We start from the raw sequence: 27414 nt of genomic DNA on the forward strand, positions 1-27414 counted from the left end.
CTACCTTGCACCTGGGTCCTCAGGTAGCTGACCCGAGAGCCTCTGGAGCTGCTGGGGTGGGGGTGTCGTGTTCTCTCCCCATCAGGCATCATCGGAGACAGCGATTCTAGTGGAAGGAGGCAAGCTCTGGGTCACGCCCACCTGGAATGTTCTTTGTGGGCCACTTAGGAACTACGTGACCCTGGGGGCAATTTACTTCACCTCTCTGAGACTCAGTGTTTTGTTTTACCTGTTCAATGGACGTAACGATATCTTCATAACAAAGTAGTGGAGCTATTAAGTTAAATAATAAACATTAAGCATCTTTCTCAGCTCTGTGGCAAACTAGGTCTTCAGTAAGCCACATCTATCGTTGCTGTTCTTTTAGTCCTACTGCCACTTAGGTCTTTCCGACAAATAATGGCACTGGACTGCCTTATCCCCTCCTGCCTATAGGACATATAACTGCCCAGTCTCTTCAGAGTGCCCAGCTCCTACCTGGGCAGCCCCTTTCAGAAACAGTTAAGGAGATCAATAGTTATTCGCTTACCTTTCTGGCTGAGATGAGATTTTTATGCTTGTTACTAGCAGATCAATAATGAAAGCCACTCTCTGAGGTTTCCCGCAGGAGTCATTAATCTCCCTCAGCCTCAGTTTCCCTATCTGTGAAGTGAGTCTAAGCAGGATGAGAATGAAGAGTTAGGTCAAGCGAGGTTGGCAGCCAGACACCCAGGACCGGCTGTGACATCAGAGCCGGGTTCCCTCTATACCCCCAGGCCAGCAGCCGCCAGTCAGCCTGGAATAACGAACTGCCACACCGATGGCTTTTCTCTCTTCCCTTGGCTGAGTATCCAAGCCGAAGCTGTCCCTCTGAACCTGATAACATACATTTCAGTATCACAAAATGCCATCTGAGAGCAAACAATTGAGAAATCTCTGACCTCTTTCTTCTTCTGACTTTTCCAGTGAAACTGAAATTGCCATTCCTCCCTTGTCAGTGCTCTAATGTGTGTGGTGTGTGTTTAACATGCATTTCACTCGTTTGGATACTTAACCTGAATCTGGACAGGTCTTTATATTTCTAGAAAGTTCTTACCGTGGTTCTTTGTGATCTCATCATCTCGCTCTCCAGGGTAAGATAATAGGATGGAAACGACCATCTTCTGAGCACCCACAGTAGGGCTGGTAATGACGGGAAGGTGCCATTCTGGGGTCTTTGCAGTGGTCGAAGGGGAGGTTGGAAATCATCAGAACAGGTTGTCTGGTATCTGAGACCACAGTGGTTCTCCTAGAACACTTGTCACTGAAGTGCTGACAACCAAAGGGTGAATCGATGTGGGTAGCAGTTGTTGGGGGGTGGTGACAGATAGTCGGATGATTGTAATGTTTATATTCCACTGGGGTAAGCTCTAACAAAGACCCATCATTTCCCAGATAACCAATCCTTTTAAAAGAACATCTGTTGAAACTGGCAATTTACATTCTTCTTAAAACACGGAGCGACATAATTAACCCTCTAGGGAGACTAATATTAGTTTATTAGAGACAATTTCTAGTTCTGTTTATTTTTACACTAAACGATTTGTTCATTTTGGGAAAATTGTTTTTTTAGTTGTGCCGTGGGTTCGCTCTTTCATATCAAGGACACAGAAGGTCAACAGCTAGGTGGTAATATATGGTCACGAAGATCATCAACCATGAGCTAATGGAAGCCTGCTGCCAGTGCTCCATATTGTCTCACATTCCAATAATGTGGCATTGTACTAACTTTGGGGTATAATTAGTCTATTTTAAAGTGACCTGATCTGTCATCAGTGTAAGTGTGCATCAGTGTAAGTGTATATAAGTGGTTCCTTTTGTCTCCAGTCACCGCATTCGGCTCCATTGGCACCCATAATTGGTGCGGTTCTCATGTGCCCGTTGCTGTCGTCTCTATAAATTGATTTGTACTCTCCACAAGAAGATCACAGACACTCAGTCTTGTCAGACACTGAACTAATTTCAGACTTCTGGCTTGTTGTGGGACAGAGAAGAGAGAAGACAGGGCCTTTTGACATTGTTCAGAGGCAAATGAAGGGATAGTCCCTCTAACTGTTCAGATGGCCTTTGAACTCAAAAGCATCCATTTGAATATCCAGTCATTTCGCCCTCTGTTCTGTATCCCCCAGCAAATGAAGGCGACTCCTGTTTTCCTCATGATGACTCTTCAAATGTGGTCATTCCCTTACCAAGTAAGTCTTCACTTCTCATCTCCAAGCTAAGCGCTCAGCCACTCAGCGAATGAAATGTCTCAAAGAACCTTTCCCCATAACCATTTGCTCTACTGCAAAACAGGACTCACTAGCAGGAACTCACAAAATAAAACTCTCAACGAGCTCTAGCTGAAAGTCGCCGTGAGCTCCTTGGCTCAGCTTGCAAGCCCCTGACCTGGCCCCAGGTGACTGCCCAGCCTCCTATGCTTCCACTTCTCCCTAGTGGCCAAGTTTATGTTCCAGCCAAACTGAACTGAGCTCAGCAGGCTGACTCGCCTGTGCCCGCCATGCCCTTTCCCCAGGTTCCCCCTCCTACCTTCTATTCACCTATCTGTTGACAAACTGCCTTTCATCTTTTAAAACACAGCTCTTGGCATCTTGTCTTCCATGAAGCCTTTCCAGACCTTTACTCACCTAGACAACTGGTCGCCTCCTCCCTCCAGCTGCCCCACACCTCTGGCACCTCTGTGTCATGATTGTCCAGTTGCACAGTCATCTCTTCCACTGGATGAAATGCTCCCTTGGGAAAAGGATCGTGTTTTATTCCATATCTAACTCTGGCCTGCACCTAGTAGATGCTCAGTGAGCAGTTGTTGAATTTAGTTCCCTCCCCTTCCCAAGCTGATCTGTGTTTGAGATCTAATTGCACGTGGTGTCTCGTTTGCAGTAAGTATGAGAGTTGCATCACCTGTGTGTGGGAGTGATTATAAAATTCGATCAAACTGGGAATCGCTGACTCACACCCGGAGTTTCTTTATTTGCAAGCTGGAAGATGAGAGCTGAATTGGAAATCCCTGGAGAAGATTTGAGCATATGAAACTATTTTGAATAACAGTCATTTGAGGATTGGGGAGGGGGCGGGCACAGATGCCTCTGGAGACCCAAGAGTCACCCGCCTCTCATTGTCCTTCCTTCCACCCCTCACTCAGTTACCTTCATCAAGATTCCGCAGCCCACGTGCTGCTGAGTCACATCTTCACCTCGAATCGTTCCCAAGCCTGAAATGTCTTCAGCGTCCTGAGAGATGCTCTAAGGCACAGAGTGTGGGTGTGCGCTTCCGGGTTGTCTCTAGATTTCTGAAACCTGGCTTTCTCCCTTGAAAATTCAAGGTCGACTGCTTGCACATCACAATTAAATGAACACCCAGAAGACGAAGTGGCACTGTAGCTCAAGGGGACATTTCCACAGCCAGGTAAACAGATGGTTCCATAGACAGGGTGTGTACAGCTTACTAGGGGTGAGGGGAAGGCTTGAACCAAAGGCCAGTGGAGACTTAACATGACATGTGGTGGCCTTCCTCCTGGGAGAAGGTGGAAACACTTCAAGCCAGTAACCTATTGGAATAACTTATGTTTCCTCCTTCCATTTTCTGCCTGGGCCTCACACCTACCCTCCAACCATAAGCTGGAGCTGTGTAAGAAAAAGCCCCACATTAAGAATTTGTTCATTAAAGATGGCCAATAGACATATGAAAAGATGCTCAATGTAATTAACCATCAGAGAGATGCAAATTGAAACCACAATGAGCTATCACCTCACACCCGTCAGAATGGCTACCATCAATAAACTAACAAACAGCAAGTTCTGGGGAGGGTGTGGAGAAGAGGGATCCCTTGTGCACTGTTGGTGGGAATGCAGACTGGTGCAGCCACTGTGAAAAACGGTATGGAGTTTTCTTAAAAAGCTAAAAATGCAATTGCCTTCTGACCCAGTGATTCTACTTCTGGGTATATATCTGAAGAAACCCAGAACACTAATTTGAAAGAATATATGCACCCCTGTGTTCATTGTAGGGTTATTTACAATAGCCAAGATATGGAAGAAACCCAAGTGCCCGTCAAGAGATGAGTGGATATAAAAGTTGTGGTACATATACTCAATGGGATATTACTTGGCCATAAAAAAGAATGAATTTTACCATTTTCGACAGCATGGGTGGACCTGCAGGGTACTGTGCTAAGTGAAATGAGTCAGAGAAGGACAAGCACCATATGATTTCACTTATATGTGGAATCTAAAGAACAAAATAAATGAACAAACAAAACAGAAACAGACTCATAGATACAGAGAAGAGACTGATGGTTGCCAAAGGGGATGGGCTTGGGGGACTGGGTGGAAAAGGTGAATGGATTAAGGAGCACAAATTGGTAGTTACAAAATAGTCATGGGGATGTAAAGAACAGCATAGTGAATATAGTCAAGAATATCGTAATAACTATGGATGGTGCCAGATGGGTACTGGAAATACCAGGGGGGATCACTTAGTAAAGTATATAATTTTCTAACCACTATGTTATACATCTGAAATTAATACAAACTAATATTGAATGGAAACTGTAATTGAAAAAAAAATTTTAAGAAAATAAAGGAGGGGGGGAATGTGTGTTAAGACAGGTGGGTAGCATTGTTCTGGTCTGGAAGCTTTCCTGGAACTAAAAGGATTCATTGCAAGATCCGTTGCCGTGGCCACCTTACCCAGTGCACTGGAAGTATGATTTCATTTACGAAGTTCCAGGAACATATCTATTGCATCAAGCTCTGTCTACCTGTGTGGATAATTAGTGTGTCTCTTAATCCCTCATATAGCAGAGAATAGCAATTGTATTCAGTCATTCGAGGTCCCTACAGTGTCAGTTGAGTTATTTGTAAAATATCTTTGGGCTGTTTCAAGAGAGTCATTTTTTTATAAGTTCTGATTTAATGACATAACATGAGCAACATAAATATAGCTAATACCTATATAATTGGAAAAAGAATTCACTTACCGTGTGCTTGTATACATAAGTAAATAATACATAACACTCTTTCTGTATACTTAACATAAACGAACCCTTCACCACAGCCCTATCACTGTGTCAGATATCAGACAACTGGGGCACACAGAAGATAAGTAACCAGGCCAAGAGTGTACAGCTGAAATAATTGTCTGACCCTCCATGCTCTTACCCACTGCATAATATGTGATCATCCTAAATGTTCTCTCCATTTTGATAGATTGATGGTAGCTCTGCCTTACTTAGCCAGGCAAGGATTCCAGATTTTTATGATGATCGGAAGATAACTAAGTTGGGAACCAGAGGCTTAGGGAAGGTCTGCATCTCAAGGCGATGTGTTTCCTTTTGCATTGTAGACAGGTCAATAAATAAACATGAAACAGACACAAAGCAATAAGCAAACAAAAGAAAATAAAACCAGCAACAAATCACTTTTGTGCCACTTAAAAATTCTTTTGTCGGTAGTCCTCCAGGAGCTGTCTGATGCACAGGCCAGGCGTCTAGTGCGTGAGGCTCACACGTGCTTTGATTGGAAATACTCCCTCTCCTGGGTTTGCACGTCTGTTGGCTTAATGGACTGCACATCAGTGGCTTTTTGAGAAGAAATTTAAGGCTCGGCCATCGGTCCTTGAGTCAGCACATTGAACTTTTGGTCAATTAGCTCCTCCCCCCATCTTTATGGTATGCCCTTTCCTGTAATTACAGTCAAGATCCTATAGCCGGAGGAAGGCCTGTCAATTGAGTAAGAGCTGATGTCCATCCTGCAGTGACAGCCGGTTCTGAGGGTTTTAGGCCTGTCCTTGGAGAGCCTTGTTGTTTCCTCCTTAGGTACTTTGTATCAACCCCTGCTCACCACCATCAGGTGGACAGAGGTGTTTTATTCCGTGACTGAGCCCAGGAGGTCAGGCCCCTGAGATGTGATATACTGCAAAGTAGAGATGGTTCATTGATTTGTATTGTCTTTAATTAAAAATCATTTAAAAAATATTTGTCTGTGTGCACACAGGAAAAGATCTAGAAGGATTTTTCATCAGGTTTTACCCCTGGGGAGTGGGTTTGGGTAGAAAGTTATAGGAAGACAATCTTGTTTGACTTTAGACCAGTCTGCACTAGATTTTTTTTTTTTTTTTTTTTCACTGAGCATGGGCTACTTTTAAAATTTCAAATTACTATATGGTTAAAAAATCAAAATCAATAAACTTATTTCTAATGGTCAGAAATTCCACAAAAGAGGAAATTTTAAAATGGGAACCACAAAGTCTTCTGAGGTGCCTTAAGCTGAATTATGGATTTTCATTATTGCTTTCAAAAGTTTTAGCCAATTTGAGGCCATACTTCTTTTTGACCATTTTTCTACATGGGTTTTTAGCTTCCCTGGCTGCCCTCTCCCCCACTGCCCATCATTTTCCTGTCTCAGAAAATGATGCACATATCTGTAGTTTTCATTGGCGTTCTGCCTTTTTAAAGTTATAAACAAATGAGTGTCAGGATGGCAGAGCATATACAAAGATTGCTGAAGATGTCGTTATTGTATGTGGCCCTGTTGGAAAATTTCATATCTGTGAGGAGCTAAAAGTGGAATTTAAGGGGGGAATCATGTGGTTGGCATTCTGTGGGTCTGTTCAACTAATTTGTCCACGATCATAATGTGAGAGAGTGAGAGACGTCTATGCCACTCTATGACCATTGCATTTCCATGACTTGTTTTATTGATTTTTTTTTTTTTTTTTTTAGAGAGAGAGAGAAACATTAAGGTGAGAGAGAGAAACATCGATCAGTTGCCTCCTCTACACACCCAGCTGGGGATCGAACCCACATCCTAGATATGTGCCCTGACCGGGAATCGAACCCGCAACCTTTTGGGATACGGGGCTACTCTCCAAACAGCTGAGCCACCCAGCCAGGGTGGAAATTGGATATTTTTAAGAAATCACCAAGATTGTCAACATGAAGGGGAAAAAAAGAGCGTGGTTAGAGTTCCTATGGTACTTTGTGGTTCATTCTTATTACTTTGTAAATTTCACACTGTCACCAATGGGGCTCATCTACTGCCATCAGAGCTTATGGGGTGGGGCTGTGGAGGGGACAGGTCTCCACACCCACCTCCTCCCCAGCTAAGGGCAAGGTGTGCCCGAGGGATCACTTTTTCAAATTACACATGCCCTGCTCACAAAATCTGTGATCATGTAAAACCCTTCCCACGGAGAAGTGCTACGCATAGCGCTGTTGCTGGGAGCTTGATAATGTAGACACAGAAAAAGGGCTGCACACCTTTGGCTTAAAGGGAAATTAATGACATGCGTGATGAGAAAAATTCAGAAGGAACATTATGTTACTTTACTGATTCAGCAAAAGAAGCATGGAGGTATTTGTTTATGGCTCTTCCATAGTCCCCTTTTCTTAATATAAATGCAGCCTCCTCAGTGCTCTCTCCTTCGTTGGCATTGAGAGAGAAGCACAGTAATGATCGAGTTAAGATTGAATATTACGAAGGCTAAAGGAATAATTCTCAGGACTTTTAGTCTATTAACTATCTGAGGCTTCTTAATAGTTTGGCTTAAGGCAAAAATGATTTTACTCCAGTTTCATCCTTGTTGAGTCAATAATTAACCGAGTTTGATTAAAACTGAATTTTACTAAGTATAAAAACCATCTGGGCCTTTCTCTTTTCATTTGAAAAATTGCCAGAGCCCTTGTCCTTGAGCAGTTCAAGGTGTCCAGTCTGGGGTGAGCCTCAAGCCACCTCCCTCGTGGTGATTGCTTTGCTTGAGGGAGACATCAGCATGGTATTATTTTCCCCTGGCCCTGCTCCCCATAGAAGGGTGGCACCCACAGTGCTGTCTTTCTGGGTGGGATTTGCCCATGGGAGAACCCCCTTCGTAGTAGTCTCTATTTTTTTCCCCTTTGACCCTTGTTTGTTTTACCTTTGTTAAATTTTATAAATGGCTAGGTGGGACTCCTGGGGAGTTCCTGTCCTTTGGTGACAGGCAGGTCACTCAGCAGCTGTTTTTGAGTCCATGATGCTGGGTTATAGAAGGGCCCCCTGCGTCATGGCTCAGAGCTCCTTCCCAGCTCCTGTGAGGGCTCTACTCGTACCATGTAGTCACCGTTTGTGCATTTGACTGTCTTCCCTGCTGGGCTTAGTCTCTTTGAGAGTTAGGACTGTGCCTTAGTTTTTATCTGTAGCTCCAATAGCCTCGACACCTGCACCTGTAAACTACGTCCATGGAATGAACTTGCGGGGAAAAAAAAATAATAACACCAAGGCAATGTGGGTCCCATTGCCTCTGGATGCTGAGCACTTGAACTTCATGCCATCAGGCCCCTCCCTTGCATTCCATCCTTACATGCTATAAATACACATTCCTGCTCTGGGCTAACTCGAATTAAGTAGTACCAAATGCTCCTTCCCATTTTGAGGCCTCACTGCTCTGAGTCCTTTGAAAAGGAGGTAAGAGGGACAGATGGAGAGGAAGTGTGTTGAAACCTGGTTTTTGCACACAGGGAAAGAAAAAAAACAATGAAACAGAAAAGCAGACAAGGATGGTCATTAGCGTGTGTTGAGGGTTTTGGTGTGTGATGCCAGTGCATGGAACCGAGGGTAGCTTTTCAGTGTCGAATTTTACTAGCCTAGGTATGCTACTACTTACAGCCAGTAAGTAGTATGCTAATTGTTCGTGTGTGTGTGTGCAGCGGGGAAAAGATGGGTCTTTAAAACCACGTATGGATTGCTCGGCATTTACTGTGGGTGTTAAGTCTCCATTCCAGTTGCCCAGATTAAATTGAATTGTCTCCGTTGCTGTTCAGTTTTACTCTGCACAAAACATACCCAACATTTTTGTGCTTTTTTCTCTCTCCCTCCTTTCTTCCTTCATCTGTCTTCCCCACCCCCCCCCCCCAACACACTGCTCGCTGCCTCACTGTGTTGAACGTGGTAGCATTTTACCACGTTGAGCAAACCATGGCAAGATGTGCCAGCCTCATGCTGTGGAACACCTGGCTGACACACCTGAGCATGTCTGTGTGACGGGGGTGGTGGGTAGACGACTTGTTACAATTTACAAAATGGGGGGCCCAGCTTGGGCGTCGTCTTGATGATTTCCGAGCAGCCTTCCAGCTGGACTAGATTTTCGGGAACACATGTATGTTTGTGCTGGAAGCCCCAGTAATATCATTTAATCCAAAAGCTTTTTTCTGTGATGAATTATTCAGGCAGTGTTTTCCAAAATTGTCATTGATCAGCACAGACCCAGAGAGAGCAGCGTAGAGCAACCAACGCCTGTGCCTGGCTTGCGAGGAGTCAGTATTTTCTGGCTCAGAGAAGTTCCAAAAGAAAGAATTCAAAGCCAGTGTTTCTTTCTCTGGGCAGCAAGTAACGCAGGTACCACACTCGGGTCTACCGATGTTTAGCTTGGATTAAAACCCTGCCAGGGAAATATGCACAGCCTTGCTGGGGCGGAGGAAGCAGGGGCTTTTGTCCACAGTGAGGAATGTTGGGTAGGACAGAGCATCCGCTGGGAGCTGGCGGCTGAAATCCTCAGTTAATGCCCATGAAATTCTGAATTCTGAACATAAACACCCTCCCCTTGACATGCATTTTGCAGAGGGAGGGTTATATTGAAACAGCCCTTGGAACAGAGCCTGTGTATTGTTGTACGAAAGAAAGCAGACAAGTTGGTTCAGATATCTTTGTTTGTGCAAACATTTTGGCACTATTTGTGAAAAGCATCTGATGGAGAGCTCAAGATGACCACAGCTTTACCTGCTGCGGCCACACCTGGACAGTGGCGTGGTTTAGATATAGATACGTACTTGGGAGAACAGGAAGACATGCAAAGCGGAGATTTTCTCCAGAACAGAGTGCTGGCAACGGTTTCGCTCAGCTTGTCCTTCTAATTCTGCTCTGGCTTCTTTGCTGGCGCACTCCCAAACGGTGGTCTTCAGCTTCGGCTGTGCATTAGAATCACTTGGAAGTTCTTTAAAAATAGTGCTACCCCAGGCTAGTTGAATCTGGATCTCTGGTGGGGAAGGATGTGAGGGCTGAAAACCCCTGTAATTCAAAGTGCCCCATTGTCAGCTTTCCAGATCTACAGGGGGGTAGACACTCTCTCCTGGAGCTTGTGTAGAAGTTTCCCGGGAGTGTGGAGCTGAGTCAAATCCCCTTTGCAGAAGTGAGAGAGGATTCCAGCCAGACCCAGGGTTCTGGTGTCCTTCTCTGAGGCTGGTGCAGTCCTCTCTGCTTCCTGGCCTTTTCTTCCTTCATCCAGGGGCAGACACTTTTACACCCATCAGAGTTTCGCAGGGTCTGCCTGCCATTAGCTCTCCAATATCCTTTTAAAACACACGCAACAGCTTTATTGATATATGCACCAGCCATGCAGGTCATCCATTTAAAGTATATAATTCAGTGTTTTTTAATATATTCACAGACTGGTGCACCCATCACAACAGTCAAGTTTAGAACATGTTTATTAACCTAAAAAGATACTCTCTACCCCTCAGCCATCACCCGCTGGCCCCTCTCCCAGCCCTGATCTGCTTTCTGTCTCTATGGATTTACCTATTCTGGACATTTCATATAAATGGAATTATGCGATGTGTGGCCTTTGTTTTTCTTCTTTCATTTAGCAGGATGTTATCACCGTCCCTACCCCCCCCCCCCCCCCCCGACTGCAGCATTTATCAGTACTCCATTTCTTTTTACGACCGACTGATATTCCATTGCATGGATATACCACATTTAGTTATCCTTTGATCAGTTGATAAACATTTGGGTTGCTTCCACTTTATGGCTATTATGAATACTACTGCTATGAACACTCCTATTTGCATTCCAGTATCCTTTCGTAGCAGGTCTTAGTTCCATCCTCTATGCACTGGGGATGCATCTTGAAATGTTTTGCATCAGAAACAAATCATTATTAGCAAAGCAGGCAGCCCAGGAACCAGACCAGGGAACTTGGGGGACTTCTTCATCCTGCACCTGCCGTATGACCTTGAACTACAATGGCTCGAACTGCTATTCTCAGGTGCAGAGGGAATGCAGTGTAAGACAACGCCTGCCCTGGGCCTCCCTGCTGCCGGAGATAGCAAGAGGTAAAATGAGCTGCTCTGCGAGAAAGGAAGGTGCCACATTCCTTGATTACTACAAGGCGTCAGTATTGTTTGTATGATTAATGAGTCCACATTTCAGACGTTCCCATTTAATGCATTTGAGCCTTCTAACAACATCGCCTCTCGTGTGCTGCTGACTGTTTTTGAGATTTATGAGGCCTAACTCACAAGCGATGTGTGTCTGGATTAAGGGAACCTGAGAATCACTGTTCCTGTCTGACCCGAGGAAATTCCCTGTAAGCTGCTTATCAGAGGCGCCTGCTGAGAGCATGATGGGAAGATGGAGTCTTCTGTCCCCCGGTAAAATCCGGAGTCTGCTCTCATTCCGGTTTAACTAAAGTGGCAATAAACTAACAGATCTGTAGGTCCACCTGTAAGTATCTGCTGACGGTTCCAGTTTTTAAGTGTAGTTTAAAAAGTACATGTGCTGCAATTCTTTTCCCCCCCATGCTCCTAATCTTCAGTGTGGAAGTAAAATATAATCCCTTATTGTAAAAAAAGAAAAAACTTTGTCAAGGTGGTTTAAATAAACTAAACATTGCCTCTAATTCTACTAACAACAAAGCAACTCTTTATTTTTCATGTAAAGCACCATCAATGCACTATGCTCTTTGTATTTACATTTGTAAAACAAAAGAAGATTTCCACATCATTAAAAATTCGGTTTCTCTTAAAAATATTCGCAAGGTGCTGAACGCACTCACTTATGTTTATGCATGTTTTGACCACCAGGGGGCATTGTGGTTTGACCGTCATTTAAACAGCCTGCATTTCTATCAGTTTACCCAGAAAATAGAAGGCTTGGACGTATTTCTGATTCCTTCCAAGAAGGAATCCTATCTGGAAGAGAACAGATGTCGATTCTTTATGCTCACTAGCAAACAGTAGTGTTGTCAAATTTGCTAAACTTAGCCAGTTGAAGATTAACATGCAATATATAATATGCATGTGCCTAACTGTACAATAAATAGTAAATCACATTTTTATGCTTTCTCTGAACTTGGAAGCTGCAAGTTATTATTATTATTTTTTTTTATTTCCTGGATGTGATGAAATAAATAACATTCCGATACATTTTAAAGATGTCCGTCAGAAAAAATAAAAAAGTGCCTGGCAACTGTGTTTGATAGATTTCTTTTATGATTAATTCTCCTATTAAGTTTTAATGACTTTAAAGATATAAAGCTAGAAACCACAAAACGAGGCATGGTTAATAAATAACTGAAATACCAGGTGTATGACAGTGCATCTGTGGAAAAATGAAATCATATATTCTCTGGGATGTATTAGGAAACGGCTCCTTGGCAAGTCTCAAGTATCCCCAAAGAGGGGGAAAAGTTTAAAAACAGTGAACTAAAGAAGGTGGTTGTTGTGTGTTTTTTAAAAGAAAATCCTAGGAGAAAGTTACTCTCCACGACTCACATATGTAAATTAAATTATGTTGTTAACCAGTATTTATCAGCAAGGTTGTTCTCTTGGAATCTATTGCTCCATTTCAGATTTAAAAAAAAAAAAAAAAATCTCTGTACGGATTTTCAAGTATTTCTCAGTTTCTCCTCAGAGTTTACTTCCTGGGCTCATGTGACATGGAAAGCACCCCGCTGTCTTGTTGTTTTATAAATGCTCACAGGACCAGCTGCTCCCAGAAGTGGGAATAGCGGTGACGGTGTTTCAGGAACACTTTCTTTCTTTCCGTTCCGCACCCAGAATTCATTAACTATGACTTGGTCCATCCTCAGAACACCTCTGTGAGGAGCGGGGGGTAGAAGAATTCATTCCAGTTTCCAAAGAGCAAGTGTGAGCCTCGCCAGGGTCTCTCACGCTTGCCCCGGACACAAAGAAACCCGTCGCCCTGCCGGAGGCCTTCGTGTGCATGCCCGGGGGCCCTCTGTGGCGGGCACAGCTGGGCACGGTTTCTAGAAAATCTCAACTGGAGTTCTTAAGCTGAGCAGTTTAGAAAACAAAACACACAGTAATTAATATGAGTTATGGCTGGGAAGTATGGCAGGGCCCCCAGAAGAAGGGTGTAGAAATGCATATGTTTTCTGTATATGCTTATGTGCCCGTTTTTGTGCCTGAATGGAGGCAAATGGTGTGTTTTATACAATCCCTTCTCTCCACTAAGGAGGACTGTTATTATTCTTGAATTCTTTTGAGCCCCCCAAAGCACAATAGGTGCTGTTTGGAACCTTCACATCAGGCAGCACCCCTCCACCCCCACCCCACCCCACTCGTTCTTCAGAACTTCAAATCTAAAGATCTTTTAAATACACAGAACTTATTTTTGAAAGTGTTTGGCTCATCCCAAATGGATTCTGATTCCCAGCCTCTAAAACGCTTGGAGGGAGAAAACAGGGAATATTGTTCTTTTCTGTTTATATTATTTCATACTGAGTTCACACACTTGCCAAGAGTCCGAGGCAGCTTCTGGCTTGACAATGCCTTATTTAACTAGCCTAGTTTCCAGAGTAAAATCAAGAGTCCCCCAGGCCCTCTCAGCGGCACTCAGGCCACTCCTGAGCTGGAAGAGACCAAAGCAAATAAAGCGAATCCGTTTCCCCATGAAAACCATCTTGCTTGGGTAAGGGAGAGGACACAGATTTGGCTTGGGCAGCCTGAGAGCCTGGTCCAGGGCCGGATACCCAGGTCCTCCCAGGTTTCAGAGGGTTGGAATGCTGGACTACAGAGCCCAGTGACCTGCCTTCTGGGGCCAAGCAAACTCACCAGAAAATTAGGCTTTCTGCTTGCTCCAAACCTGGGAAGTTGCTGGGAAGTCTGGTTAGCAGATCCCTCATTCCCAGTCCTGGCTATATCCCCGCGCTCTCGCTAGCACACGGAGCACGTAGGCTTGGGGCTGGAAGAAACCCCAAGCACTTGGCCAGGAACAGGTTCCAGCTGGCCCAAGCAGTGCGCTTTTAAAATTACCCAGATGAACTGATTCTGTATAGGGAGTGGGTGGAGAGGACTCCAGGGCCAAGGAGGAAGATTCGGCCTTTCCCTAATCATGAGCAATGCGATTTGGAGAGAGAGGCGGGAGGTTGGCTCGGCAACCCACATTTTCTTGGCCGAGATCCAGAGGAGAGGAACAATCCAGAGGGACGGCACACCACGTCCGGTCAGCCCCGTTCAGACCCCCTACACTACTGGGCCTTCTGCTAGGCGTCCCATTGGTTGGTGCCCAAAAGATACAGTCACTTGGCCAGGCAGGGGCTTCCTAGAGAGAGGCTACTGGCTTCAATTGGGGGGGTGGGGGGCGCTTCTGTAGACTGAAAAGACTACATCAGAGACAGGAGACGTCCCTGCAACCATCACTTGGCCTCCGGGCAACCCCCGTAGACAGGCAGGCCGCGTTCTCCTGGCCCAGCGCCCAAGCCCGTTCTTGGCACACGCCGGCATCCTATATCGCGTTCGCCTCAGAAACGAGTCTGGGCAGTGACTTAGCCACTCTATAAAATTGAAGAGCAGCGCTCGGGCGCGCACAACATTTTATCTTAACCTAAGAAAGAGAAGGGAAAAAACAAAACAAACAAGCAACGAGGGTCTGAGCGATCTCGTTCTTGATTCCCACCACCCCAGAGCCTCCAGAAGGTGTAGCTGGAATATCCAAAAATGTGCGCACACACCCACCCAAATGTTTTTACGGGCAAGCGAGAGAGTGCATGTCCCTTTCCGCACCTGCTTGGTGCCTGGGTCCCCGAAGCCCACGCGGACCGGCTGGGAAGAGCCTAGAGCCTAGAGCGTGGGCCCCGGTGGAGCTTGTGTTGAGTGATACGTCTCACCCAGGGCCTGTTGTGTGCTGAGCCCGGTTCCTGCAGGCAGGTGCCGTCTGACCTGGGCTGTTTTGAGCACTGGCGGAGCAAGGTTTTTCTACATGGGCAGCACTGTCTCGAGGGAGTGATAGGCACTCCAGTGCCCTCGTGTGCAGCCAGCAGCAGAGGAGTACAGGAGCGGGACCAGGACTATCTGCAGGAGCGAGCGTAGGAGTGATTTCTGTGTGGCGACTCTTTTCTAAAGACAAGGCTAACAGTAATGAATAAATATAAATATTTTTTTTTTCCTGCCCAAAGCACCCTAGATTAGATTTCACATTCAAAATGCAAGTTGTGCTTAGGAGCCATGGATGTTTATTGTAAGCCGCCGACCCTCAGGGATCAAAATAAAAAATAAAAAAGAGACCAACCAACCGTGGTACTGACAAGTGATGGGATATTCCATTTTATATCTCACAGCTATTTTACAGTCCTGGCATTCCTAGGGACCACTTTGGAATACTTCTAGTCCGGCCTGTCCATAAAAAGCCGTCTGTGTTTTTATGTTTAGAAAATACATGCAGGGAAGCCCACAGCATGTGGTATTAGGTGTCTTATCCTTGAGGGAACAGCGCGAAGAATCAATGTCATTCGAGAAGCACCCCCACCCCGGGCACCCTTTGAGAAATATCTCGGTGCTGCCTCCAGCCACATTAGCATTGCACCTCTTGCTATGTGCCCTCGACTGTTTGGGGCCCGTGTGAATTATACTACTGTAGGGGGGACACAGCCTGCTGCTCCCCGCTGCCCAGGGAGCAGAGCCGCCTCTGCCGTGGCTCCCGCTGTCCCCACTCGCTTAATAATGCGTGCAGGAGCCTCTGAGTTCTCACCTGTTCAGGCTAAACAAAGTGACAGGCCCTCTCGCTGCAGGACGCAGCTAATTGCTCTGCAGACCAGGGCTGGCTAGCCTCGCCTCCACATCAGCGCGTCTGTGTGTTTTCTACAACCACACCCGCCCCCGTTCTCGTTTTCATTTCTCAAATCAGTGTTTGCCCCACAAACAGCAACAAGATTCAGAGGATAATAGAGCTGCTCATCTCTCAGAAGCAACTGAAAGGCGGCCCTGCCCTTCGCGTGAAAGGGGCAGAAGGAGAGCTGGCGTCCGGGCCAGGGAGGTGGAGGGTGGAGAGCGGGGCGCAGGTGCCGAGAGGGAGTCGGCCTGGGCGGCTCTGGCTGCTCAGCAACGGCCGGGGTCTCTCTCCACAGGGCTGGTCTCCTCGCTGCGGTTCCCCCGCTGGAAGGGGGAATGCTGGCCCCTCTGTCTCCTTTGTCTCTGTCAAGCCTCCAGCTCTTTTCAGGAACACAGATATTTAATTATCTGCCGCCTTTACTCCTCAATCATGGGTCTCCCGGCTGCGTTCAAAAGCATCTCCCTCTCTAGGAAAGAGGGAATTTTGCCAGCAGGGTCTCCTATTAAAGGGGGTGTGTGTGTGTGTGTGTGCGCGCGCGTGCGTGTGTGCATGCCTGTGTGCGTGTGCACTCGGGCCTGCGTGCTCCCTGGCCCCGTTTCCAGTGTGCGGCGAAGCCCTCCCCTCATGTCGACCTGGGACTCGGCAGTGTGCTGGAGCTGGCAGGGATTCCGTGACCCAGTTGTTACACACAGACACTGTGAAAACATAAATTATATAAGCTTACAATTAAACAAATGATATTCAAAACCAAGTTATTAAATACTCAAACCTCAGTGCTTCCTAGTCATTTTTCTACCTTTTACTACTACTATCTGTGCTCTTGAGGTTTATCTAGATCTGTTGCATCGAGAATGGCGTGTAGCTGCACGTTTCTCCCCAAACCTGCGTTCAGTGACATCACCTTGGTCACTTGAAAGTGGCTGTGGTGGGAGTATTTACACCATGGAATAGGCAGCGTTTGACTGACTGTTTTCTTTATATTGTCTTGGCTTAAGAAAGTAATTACAATGTTAATAATGCTGATTAAATTTAAGAATATCCTGTCTGGAGTCATTACGTTATGAACATTATTTAAAAATAAGGAAATGGTCCTTCAGCACATGAGGGAAACTATAATCCAATTCAGCAAAGAGATCGCTTATGCCACTGAGGAATGAAATGAGTGAAGTTCCAGAAGATGTCTGTCTTTATTGTTTCATCATCATCTTTCTGGCTAACTCACAATCCGCCAACATTTACACCTGGCATCACTGGCTCACCAACTGCATCTGGGTGTGGATGCAGGGGGTCGGCAGAAATCAGTGAAAGGACTGGGTGAGAATCAGTTGGTTCTATGGAATTTATAATAGTGCATTTTTACTTGTAAATTGTATGCTAGTGTCTTTTATATCAATAATGTTGTGATAATCGTGTGTGTGTGGGGGTGTCTACTTTTAGGCGTGCGTTCATTTTTGGAGAGCCAGTGCTAAACCTTTACTAGAACACTGGACTCCCTCTGTCAGCTGCAGCCTCGTGAGAGTGTTTGGGGACTCACTGGGCTGGCCTGTGCAGACGTGCCTGCTCCAGTGCCTGCACACAGCCACAGCAATGGCAGTGTGGTAGGCACGTTTCCACCCCTAGTTACTGTCTCAGGGGACAGGATGGCATATGCCCGAACAGCGTGCCCCATAGTAGACTCACCCAGCATGATGGGCTTCTCGTTGCACCTGGTTAAAACTGCACGCCTGTAGTCCCACATTGTTAATTTTCAGAGAGCAAGACTCTTTTGTGGCTAGCAAATTGTACGTCCTCCCCAATGTCTTGCTATTTACAGCCCTTCCAGCAGCCTGTACTAAAATCGGGAAGAGACCAGGAAAGGCAACGATTCATGTAAAGACAGCTAGTTACTTCCCACCTCCCCCCCGACAGACGCATTGTCTCCACATCCAATCGAGGACCCCTTCTGTCTCCTTAAATCAAGCCTTTCAGCAGAGTTTACAGGGGTGCCTTCTGCTCAGACACCCTGACCTTTCAGGAAGGATTTGAAATTTTTTCAGAGCTGCGAAGTGATGCACACCAGAAATATCCACCTGAACACAAAAAGGGAACACGAGGACACCTTGCTGTCCTGTGGAAAAATATCCAGACCTTGCTGAGCTCCAAGACATCGCAGGCCCGTCTAATCGGAAGGTCATTTGTACTCCTGAGAGCCAGGCGTCCTGCCTCCCCAGCCTGCTGCCTAAGAAATGCCCAGGCCCGCCGACGAAGATGATTTCAGAGTGACTGCAGCACCTCCTCGCTCCCATATCCTCATGTATCTCTTGTTATTCCAGCTGAGTGCTGCATTCAGACAGAGGTTGCCAATAAAGTTTATTGTAGGAGCAAAGTGTCAATATCTGTAGTACCCCCCGCCTTGGGTGCTTGTAATTAAAATGCCACAGATAGTCTAGGAGAGGCATGAAAATTTGATGGCAAATTGATTTCAGGTTCATCTTGAAATTTGTCCTCTGCTGGACTCGATACTCCTGGCAGACGTAGGATGGCTTTTGTCAGGAGGGTCTGCTAGGATGAGACAGAGATGTCTTGATCTGAATATTAACTACAGCATGCTATTTATGACAGATTATTCGTTGAGTGCTCAAACACACAGCCACCGCTCTTTTACGCATCCCTCTCCACCAAAAGAACGCGCAAGATAGGATCCCATAGACCTGCTTTACATATGAAAAGAAGTTGCATAAAACTTGCTGGGCATAAGAAATAGTTTTAGAAATACTGGCTTCAAACACAGGGTGCTCTATTCAATATTCTAAACTTAGAAATGCTGCTTGCATCTAATTTAAGAAAGCTAGAAAAATAATGGTAATCAAGATAGTGTAATGAAGTCTCACAGCCTTACAGCGTTTCCTTAGAATAGTGGGTAGTGGAAAAAAATAAAGCCATATAAGTGGGGGAAAAACCCAGTGTTTAATAATATAAATTGCTGGCTCCTATAAACTTGCATCCATGCATCACATTATAAAAGCCATTATCCTTATGTATTGTTCATGCAGAAACGCACCATGATAATATAATTTTAAAAGTATATTTGTTTTCAGAGTTTAATTTTCAAAAGGGTTGAGGGGAAAATAGTGTCGAGTTTTGAGTGTCTTTCATTTTAAAAATGTGTTGTTCAGCTGAATTAAACGTGTTCGAGAAAGCCCATTTTATATCAAAAATTACTCATTTGGCGATTAATTGTATTTACTTTAGAATTCAGTGTGTGATTAGAAATGGGATTTAAAAGAGCAGTATGCAGATGGAATGCATGCCTTCATTCACGGAGCAAACAGGAATTGAGTCCCTATGACATACAAAGAAATTTCTAGGTGGGGATTCAGTGAGACCCACGTCCTGGTTTGTGGTGGTGTTACATGTATAAGTGGTGTATGATTAATTTTTCAGAAATGCTTGAACTAGCCCAGCGGGCATGGCTCAGCGGTTGAGCATCGACCTAGGATCCAGGAGATCATGGCTCGATTCTGGGTCAGGGCACATGCCCAGGTTTCAGGCTCAATCCCCAGTAGGGGGCATGCAGGAGGCAGCTGATCAATGACTCTCTCTCATCACTGATGTTTCTGTCTCTCTCTCTCCCTCTCCCTTCCTCTCTGAAATCAATAAGGACATTTTTTTTTTTAAATGCTTGAACTAGTAATGCCAAAATCTGCCCAACTGCCTTGAAAATAAATATAGTTTCATTGCTTTTGAAATGAAATTTAAAAATGAAAACAGAAGCAGTTCCCTTTATTCCTGAATGTAACCAGCTACAAGGAGTTGCTTCCAGGAAGGATTGGAGTCTGCATCTTGCTCAGTGTTCGGTCTCAGGCAGTCACAGGTACCAAGGCCCTTCAGTGAAAGAGCCCAGCATATGCTTGCCGGTCATCAAAGTCGCTCCTTTGCACATTCTGGAGATATTTATGGGTCTTTTATTAGAACAGTTTTTATGGCCCAAGATTAAAAGTTAAAGTTAAATAGTAAAAGTAATGAAGATGTGCCTTTGGAGGATCCAACCGGTTTGTATTTTCATTCTTTCCGTTTGCCATGGCCCATTGATTTTTGATGATAGCGTTAAAAATAAAAAAGATGCCTCCAATCATTTTTGGAAGGAGGCACAGTGTGAATTAACAAATTAATACAATAACATATGCTCCAAAGATGCTAATTTATATCTCCTATGTAAAGAGGTGGCTCTTCTTTTTCTGATGTGGAATAAATTTGTGGTGCCTGTAACATTCTCAAGAAATACTATGGGTAACGTTTGATAAAAGATTTAATTATTTGGTCACAGAAAATAAATATCGAGATAGTACATTCAAAGCCCTGGTGGGAATGGTTATGAGAGAGACAATGAGTAGAAAATGGCACTTTTTGTGGCTCATCCAAGAATTTATTTTAGATTCTCAAGTATGTTATTATAAGGCTGCAGCCTTGGGTTCAAATTCAGAATGAAACTTCACTTTATGATGAATTAGTGGTCCACTGGAGGAAGTAAAATAGTCCCTTGGCCTTGAATATGGGTTGTCTATGAATTCCACTGGAATTTATAGGTGCACAGAGAAGGTGAAAGAAAAAGGATTCTGCAGTCAAAACTATTTCAGAAATGCAGTACTTATCAGAGCCTTTTACATGCAAATGTATCCTATTCCTCTCTAAGAAGGGGGAAGAATAACCATATTTTCCAAATTTGTATCAGCACCCTTTATCACTTACCCTCATGCTTTTTCATTTTAATTCTGTGGGACAGCATTATGTGGAAAACCCAGGGAATAGATAGTTTTCCACATTTATATTAGCACTTAGCCTCCACTCTTTCCCCTTTTTGTCATTTTGTGGGACCGGCCTTCTTTGGAACATCCACTGGGAAACTTTCTTTACTCACAGGAGTCTGTTACCCGTCCTGGTTCACAGAACACTGTGAAGATTTGTTATATGACACATTCCCCCCCCCCCCATATAATGTTTTTTTAATCCTGTTAATGGAGTGACTAAAATCGTCTAGCTCGTGATATCACTGAAGCATTTGTAAAGTCTCTTCTCTATTTATAGAGCCCTCAAATATCGGACAAAAAGTTACAGTGACTTTTGGAAATAGCAAGGTAGTTTATATGGCAGGGTATCCCAGAAGGAGCCAATTTCAATACCTTTACTAAAGCACTTGCTCTGACTCCCTCCTTTAGTAATTAGATAATTATGTATAATTAGCACATTAATTATGTGCAGCAGCTGCAGTTGAGTGTATGAGTGTGTGTACGACTTGGAAACATTGTGTGAGTTCACTATTAGGCTTGTGAAATGTTTCTCTTTGGCATGTTTTCACTATTTTTTTTCCACGTGTGGAGGTAAGGAACAGTGCAGTGAACACAGTAACAAAACTCACGGCCACCCTGGCAGATTTAGAGAAAGCGTCATCGTCTCCCTCTGGGCCGTTGGTGGGGACAACGCCATCCTTGCCCACATCACACACACCAGGTTACTGCCCGCCCAGGGCCAGATAGCCAGGGTTTTCCGATGCATTTAAGAAATGCATTTAATGTTGGCTAAAGCCCTGTGATATATTATTAATTGGAATGAGTAGTTTAAAAACCAGTATGTATAGGGTGGTTTCCTTGTTATATAAAAATGTAGGCATAGAAAATGGATTTACATAAATAATGTTACTATAACTTATTTGCCTGCCTCCCTTTTCTCAACAAATATTGATGAGATATCGATTATGTGCCACTTACCGTGCTGGTGCTGGGAATATAGCCTATAACAAGATGGTCGTATCTGTGTTTTGGAAATTATAGGCAATTTTGTCATTAAAAAAAATATTTTCCTACAGTTGAGCATTTTTTGAAATGAAGTTTTCATTTTTATAATCAGAAAAAAGCCCTCAACTTGTGTGTTGAAGTTTGTGATATCATTTCCTTGTATAAGCCTAAGGCTCTGCACATAGTAGGGGCTCAGTAAACACCAGTTAAATGGAATGTATTTGCATTTGAAAGCAACTCTGAGATAAAACACCAGCTCTCTTAACTTTTAGTTTTTTAATGATTCCTTTGGCCCTGGGATTATTCATTTCCCTGGAAGTGCCCTGGGGGAGGGATGGGTGACTGGCCCATCACCTGCGGGCTTCCTGGGGGGACCACTGCTGGCACCGAGCAGAGCAGCGCCACCTGCCCACCTCAGCCCGGATCCCGCAGGACCTGGGTGCGATGGCAAACTTCGTCAGCGTGATCACGCCCCGCTCTCCCCCTCGCCCCGCCTCGGCTCCCTCCCGCACCTGCAGTCGCACCTGCCGGCTGCCCCCGCACCCAGCCTGCACGCTCAGCGCTTCAGCAACAGTGTCTTCCGTAAAGGTGGCTTTACAGAGGGCGAAGAGTGCCTCTTCCAAGTAAGTCAGCACATTCGCTTCGGGGGGAAAAAAAGAACGAAGGAAAAGAAAAGGAAAGGAAAGAATAAACGTCTCCGATCTTGGCATTCTGGCACAGTACAAAGACTCCTGATGGTGAACCATCTTTGGCCAGCAGGAACTTTTTGCTTTGTTAGCATTTTTCCTCTCTCCCCTTCGGTCTCCGGTTTTGCTGCCTCCCCTCCACCCCCTTTTATTAAAATTTTCTCACAAATTAAATGGCAGCATGTGCTCACCACAGTCAGTGAAACCATGCAAAGCAACAGCAAGAAACAAAGTTCCCCACTTCCCCTTTTCTTTCCCAGTCCCCCAGCCATACCCTCTGCCCAGTGACCGCAACCGACAGCCCGCCAGGAGTCCTTCACACGGGCCTCCGCTCTTTTCCTCCTAAGGTGACGTCCGCGGCAAACACAGGGAGGCCTTTCTGTTGGCTTCTGCAAGGATCCTGCCCTGTTTATGCTCTGCGCACGGCCCTCATCTCCCCGACCAATAGGCCGCGGACGTCCCCCCAGGTCCATAGATAAAAGAGCGATCTCATTTCTTCTAATAGCTGCATAATATTCCACAGTATGGATGTTTCCTGATTTATTGCAATTGGACATCCATCCATTTTCAGTTCTCATGTTTGGAGCTTTATGGACATTTGGAAGCATTTTAGAATATTGACCGCATCTCTGTAAGCATACAGACTCAAATTCCCTTCAGGATGTCTGGGTATTTACAGTGTCTTGGACCCTCCACTTATTTGACACTCATGTTCCCCAGACATCATTTTCCATTTTGCACATGTGCCATCTCCTCCTATTCCTCTGAGCTCTTCCTACATGCCTGCAGAATATGTATTTTTTTTGCACAGGCAAAAGTTCAGCTGAAAGGATACTTATTTAGCATAATTTAAACATGAGGGTTTTCTAATGCTACTTCCATTTAAATAATTCAGAAATCCCTCGAAAGGTGTCTGAATACTAGGGGAAGAGAGCTGTTAATGGATACATCATCGAGGCTGAAGACAAACTGTGTTATTCTGTCTGCATTGAGAAGTATAAGAAAAAGATGAAGATTAACATCCTCGTTGTTGGTGTTATGTTATGTGAGCTATCTGTTTGCTCCCTCCTGGAGGCGGGGGTCTGATTCCTGAGACATCCTTTCCCTCATCTTCAGGAATAGTGAATTGAAAGTGGTTTTAATTTTAGCTGCAGCACTTGTTCGCCTTACATATTTTTTAAAGTTTTGTGAAAAAGTCTTACACGCATTTCTTATTTGTGGAACCAGGGCAATCATCTTTTTAATATGCAGCAGATATCGCAAAATATTAATTTCTGGCTTTGCATGTAGAGCCGTGTGAATGAGTCTTCTGAAATTGACATATCAAGGAACTTCTCATCTATTATTAAATTACCTTTTCCTCAAACAAAATATTTATCAGATGTAACTTGATACCCAGATTCCTTTTCTTGCTAAAGCAGAAGCTCTCTCTCTCTCTCTCTCACACACACACACACACACGCACACACACACACACCTTTATAATTGTAATTCTTGGTTTCCTATTGTATTTTAACATCTTAAGCATCCAGAGAAAAGTAATAGAATGAGCAATAGAAAATCACCAGAACTGAAATTATTTCCCGCTATGTTTAAATATGAATGTCTTTTTTGACTCATAGCATATGTATTTATGGCAGTGTGATATCATTATGGCATCATAATGAATGTCTGCTGAATTGTGTGGGACTCAATGGGGGATACAAATGGATCTGAATTCTGTAACTGCCATGCTGTGGTCCGAAGAGGGCGGAAACCGAAATATCCCCCAGCGTTAACACATCTGTCAAGCGTCTCAGCACTCTGGGCGAGTCTTGTCTGTTGAAGTGTGAGGCTGCATTGAGTACCTGTCGGGGCAGGTGTTAAAAATCAAACATGAGTCACGTTTGAGAGGCGCTTAACTTGGCTTTGGGTTTGCTTTACTTTGGATTAAGAACAATATTGTCCAGCCGTTACGTTTTTTCTTATTCTGCATGCCTAACTTTATTATTTTTTTTAATTCTTAACCGAGGAGAGGATCTTTCCTCTATTGTTTTTAGAGAGGGTGGGAGGAAGGGAGGGAGGGAGAGTGAGAGAGAGAGAGACATCGATGTGAGAGAGACACATTGATCAGTTACCTCCTGCATGAGCCCCAACTGGGACTGGGGATTGAACGTGCAACCCAGATATATGCCCCTGGCTGGGAACTGAACCAGCTACCCTTCGGTGTGCAGGCCAATGCTCTAATCACTGAGTCACACCGGCCAGGGCGGCGTGCCTAACTTTAAATGAAGTGACTAGAATACCTTTCTGTTTAGTCTTTGTGAGCTATTGTGCATATATGTGCAGAGCACAGAGGTGGAGAAAAAAGAGAAGGGATGGTCCTGAGTTCGAATTCTGGTGCCTCCCTTATTCACTGTATGCGCTTGAACCAGGTAATTAAACACTCTGAGCTGCAGTTTTCTCAAGTTGCATGGGAACAAACAACATGTACTTTCCAGTATTCTCGTAATATTCACATGCAGTGCATACACAAAGGGTCTAGCAAGTGCCTGTTAAGTAGGAGCTTAATATGTGCTGTTTTTGATGTTGTTACCATTCATGTTATGTTTACAGAAAACACACCCATTTCCCTTAGGGGTAATTATTTTCCATTTTCACACAGTGGAAACTCATCATTTTAGCATTAGCAACAGGTCTTTCTGAGCACCTAGAATTCACTCATTTATGAAATATTTACCGACGGCCAACTGTGTACCAGGCACGGTGCTAGGCCCCGGGGAGACAGCAGCCTGGCAGGTCCCCACTCTCACGGAGGTCACATTCCAGAGGAGTGGATACAAGTTCTCTGGTCAGTGAGAAGGATTCTGGTGAAAGACAAGCATGTCCCCAGCCCGCAGAGAGTTCTCCATCTTGCCAGAACATGCTGGCTTCCTGCAAGGGGTTTGGCTTCCAGGGAAAATTTCCCTTAGTGGGGTGATGGAGGAAAACATTGTCCGTGATTTAACTGTGCATAAGATGACATCTGTGGGCATATTTCATACGTAGCCTACATATGGATTTGTACACAGAAACACATCTATATTTAGAGTTTTTGAAATGTTTTCTTTTTGGTAGTTTCGCTCCATAGAATATGGAATCATTCTATGCACACTGTTCCGTGCCTGTTTTCTCATCCAACCATAGCATAATCATATCCCATGATGTGGACATACCATGATTTATGCAGTCATTCCCCAAATTGAACACAGCAAAGGGCGTTTCTTTAGCTTCCAAAGGTTTCTCCCCGCACGCTCGCTCGGCCTCAAATAGTGATACAATGAGCATCTTTGTTCCTATGTCAGACTGATGCTTTCATTTCTGTGGGATGGATTCCCAGGTGTGGGATTGCCGGGCCAGACGATACATTTTTAAAATGGATTTTTTATCAATCTAATGGATTGTGCTGAAGGGAGCCAAAATCTTGAAAGACTCAGCTTAGAGTGCTTTTTTAAGATGTAAAAGTGGATGGTGATTAAGAGTACACACATTAAAGACGGCAACTTGACCAGCATATCACACTATTAATTGATTCTAATATCTGGGTTAATTTCCTTTCAGTATTGGAGGGCGAAGGAGCCGGTGGACACTCCAGCAACTGTGCACACATATTTTGCACACGCGTATTAGAAAGTAGCTGACTTACCTTTGCTAGTATTTCTTTGTAGAACAAAAAAATGCTAGGAAGTATCATCTTGATTCCAAACACAAAGGAGCAGCTGCTATCCGAATTGTCCCGGGGAAAGGACGCAGAGGCCTAGTGCAGGCTGGCGCTTGGGGGCACCAGCGGGACCCCGGGTGGTTGGTAGCTCTGATTAAGAAGGACGGGATGTGTGAGGAAAGCCACGCAGAGCCACGTGCTGGCTGCCCCTTAGCAGGGTGAGCGCTCCTCCTTGGGAATCTCGGGGAGATCAGGGAACACCGGGAAGGCACTGCCTTTTTACCCAAGTCCTCTGGAGGCCCGGAATTTCTGAGCCGGAGGCGTCCTCGTGGCATCTGAGAGGGGAGCTGTGAGTTTGCCTTTTGCCATGGAGTTGACAAGCAACAAGGACCAAGAGCTTGTCGTAGATAGTGGAGTTAGGGGGACACCGGGGGAACAGAACTGGCGAGGGACTGACCCTGCAGGGCGAAGGAGAGTGCCTGCGGGCCCTGCCCGAAACGCTTCCCTAGTCCCGGACCAGAACCGGGTTCATTCTGCTTACTTCACAGCCCTAAAACGGCTCCTGCAGCTTAAAATTTTTAACAGTTTACGTATATAACTTAATTCTCGATCCCGTTGGAGCCTGGCGAGTCCTCAGGAGATACTTTGCGTATCTTCTCTGCGTTTAGATGTTACTTCCCCATGGGGCGCATGGGTGGTGACGGGGTTATTTCAGGGGAGTGTCATTGGGGGAGTGTGGGAGAGGCAGAGATCGTTAAAAGGCCTGGCCCAAGTTCCAGTTACAGTGCTACTACCAGCTGCCTAAAATTGGGCGGATCCACTCAGGCCTCCTCCTCTGAAAAATGAGCAGAATTTTACTTATATCACAGGACTTCTCTGCGGGTTCATGAATTAGGCGTGCGGATACCTGTAAAGTAAATTCTGAGCAGGTGCTAACCAAAGGAATGGGACGGTCATAGTTTGTTGGCGTTATCAAGACGCCAACCTTACAAGTGTCCTTTTATTTCACTGGTATTGAAAAGAATATTAGTTCTCAAAGTATTAGGTAATATTTAGTCAGTGCTTTAAGAAGTAAAAAAATTAAGAACAAAACCACTTTTTTTAGTATAGTAAACCCCCAAGAAAATGCAATTGATTGGTGTGTGTGTGTGTTTAGTTTGTAGGGTGTGGTGGATATTTTTCTGAATTTTATAGTTTTGATACTGGAGGCGGGGAAAGTGAGCATTTGAGACTCATTTTGCAAATTTTCAAGGAGCTAAGGTCCAGAGAGAGAAAGTGGTCTTCCAGGGAGTCACCTTGTAGTGAGTGGTGGGGCTGGCTGCAAACCCACAGCTGTGTATACCTAAAGCATATGTTCTTTCCACACACACACGACTGTGGCGGGAAAGGGAAGAGATAGAAGGTATTGTTTGAAGTTCAGAAGTTGATTTGAGATCCAT

General features: G+C 44.8%; 1 protein-coding gene across 1 annotated transcript in view; it reads left to right on the forward strand.

The window, feature by feature from the left end:
• Positions 1–27414, forward strand: part of WWOX (WW domain containing oxidoreductase) — an 861667-nt gene that overhangs the window by 286463 nt on the left and 547790 nt on the right. The window lies entirely within an intron of this gene.

Source organism: Miniopterus schreibersii (assembly GCF_964146895.1).
Source record: "Miniopterus schreibersii genome assembly, chromosome: 18".
NCBI classification, from domain to species: Eukaryota; Metazoa; Chordata; class Mammalia; order Chiroptera; family Miniopteridae; genus Miniopterus; species Miniopterus schreibersii.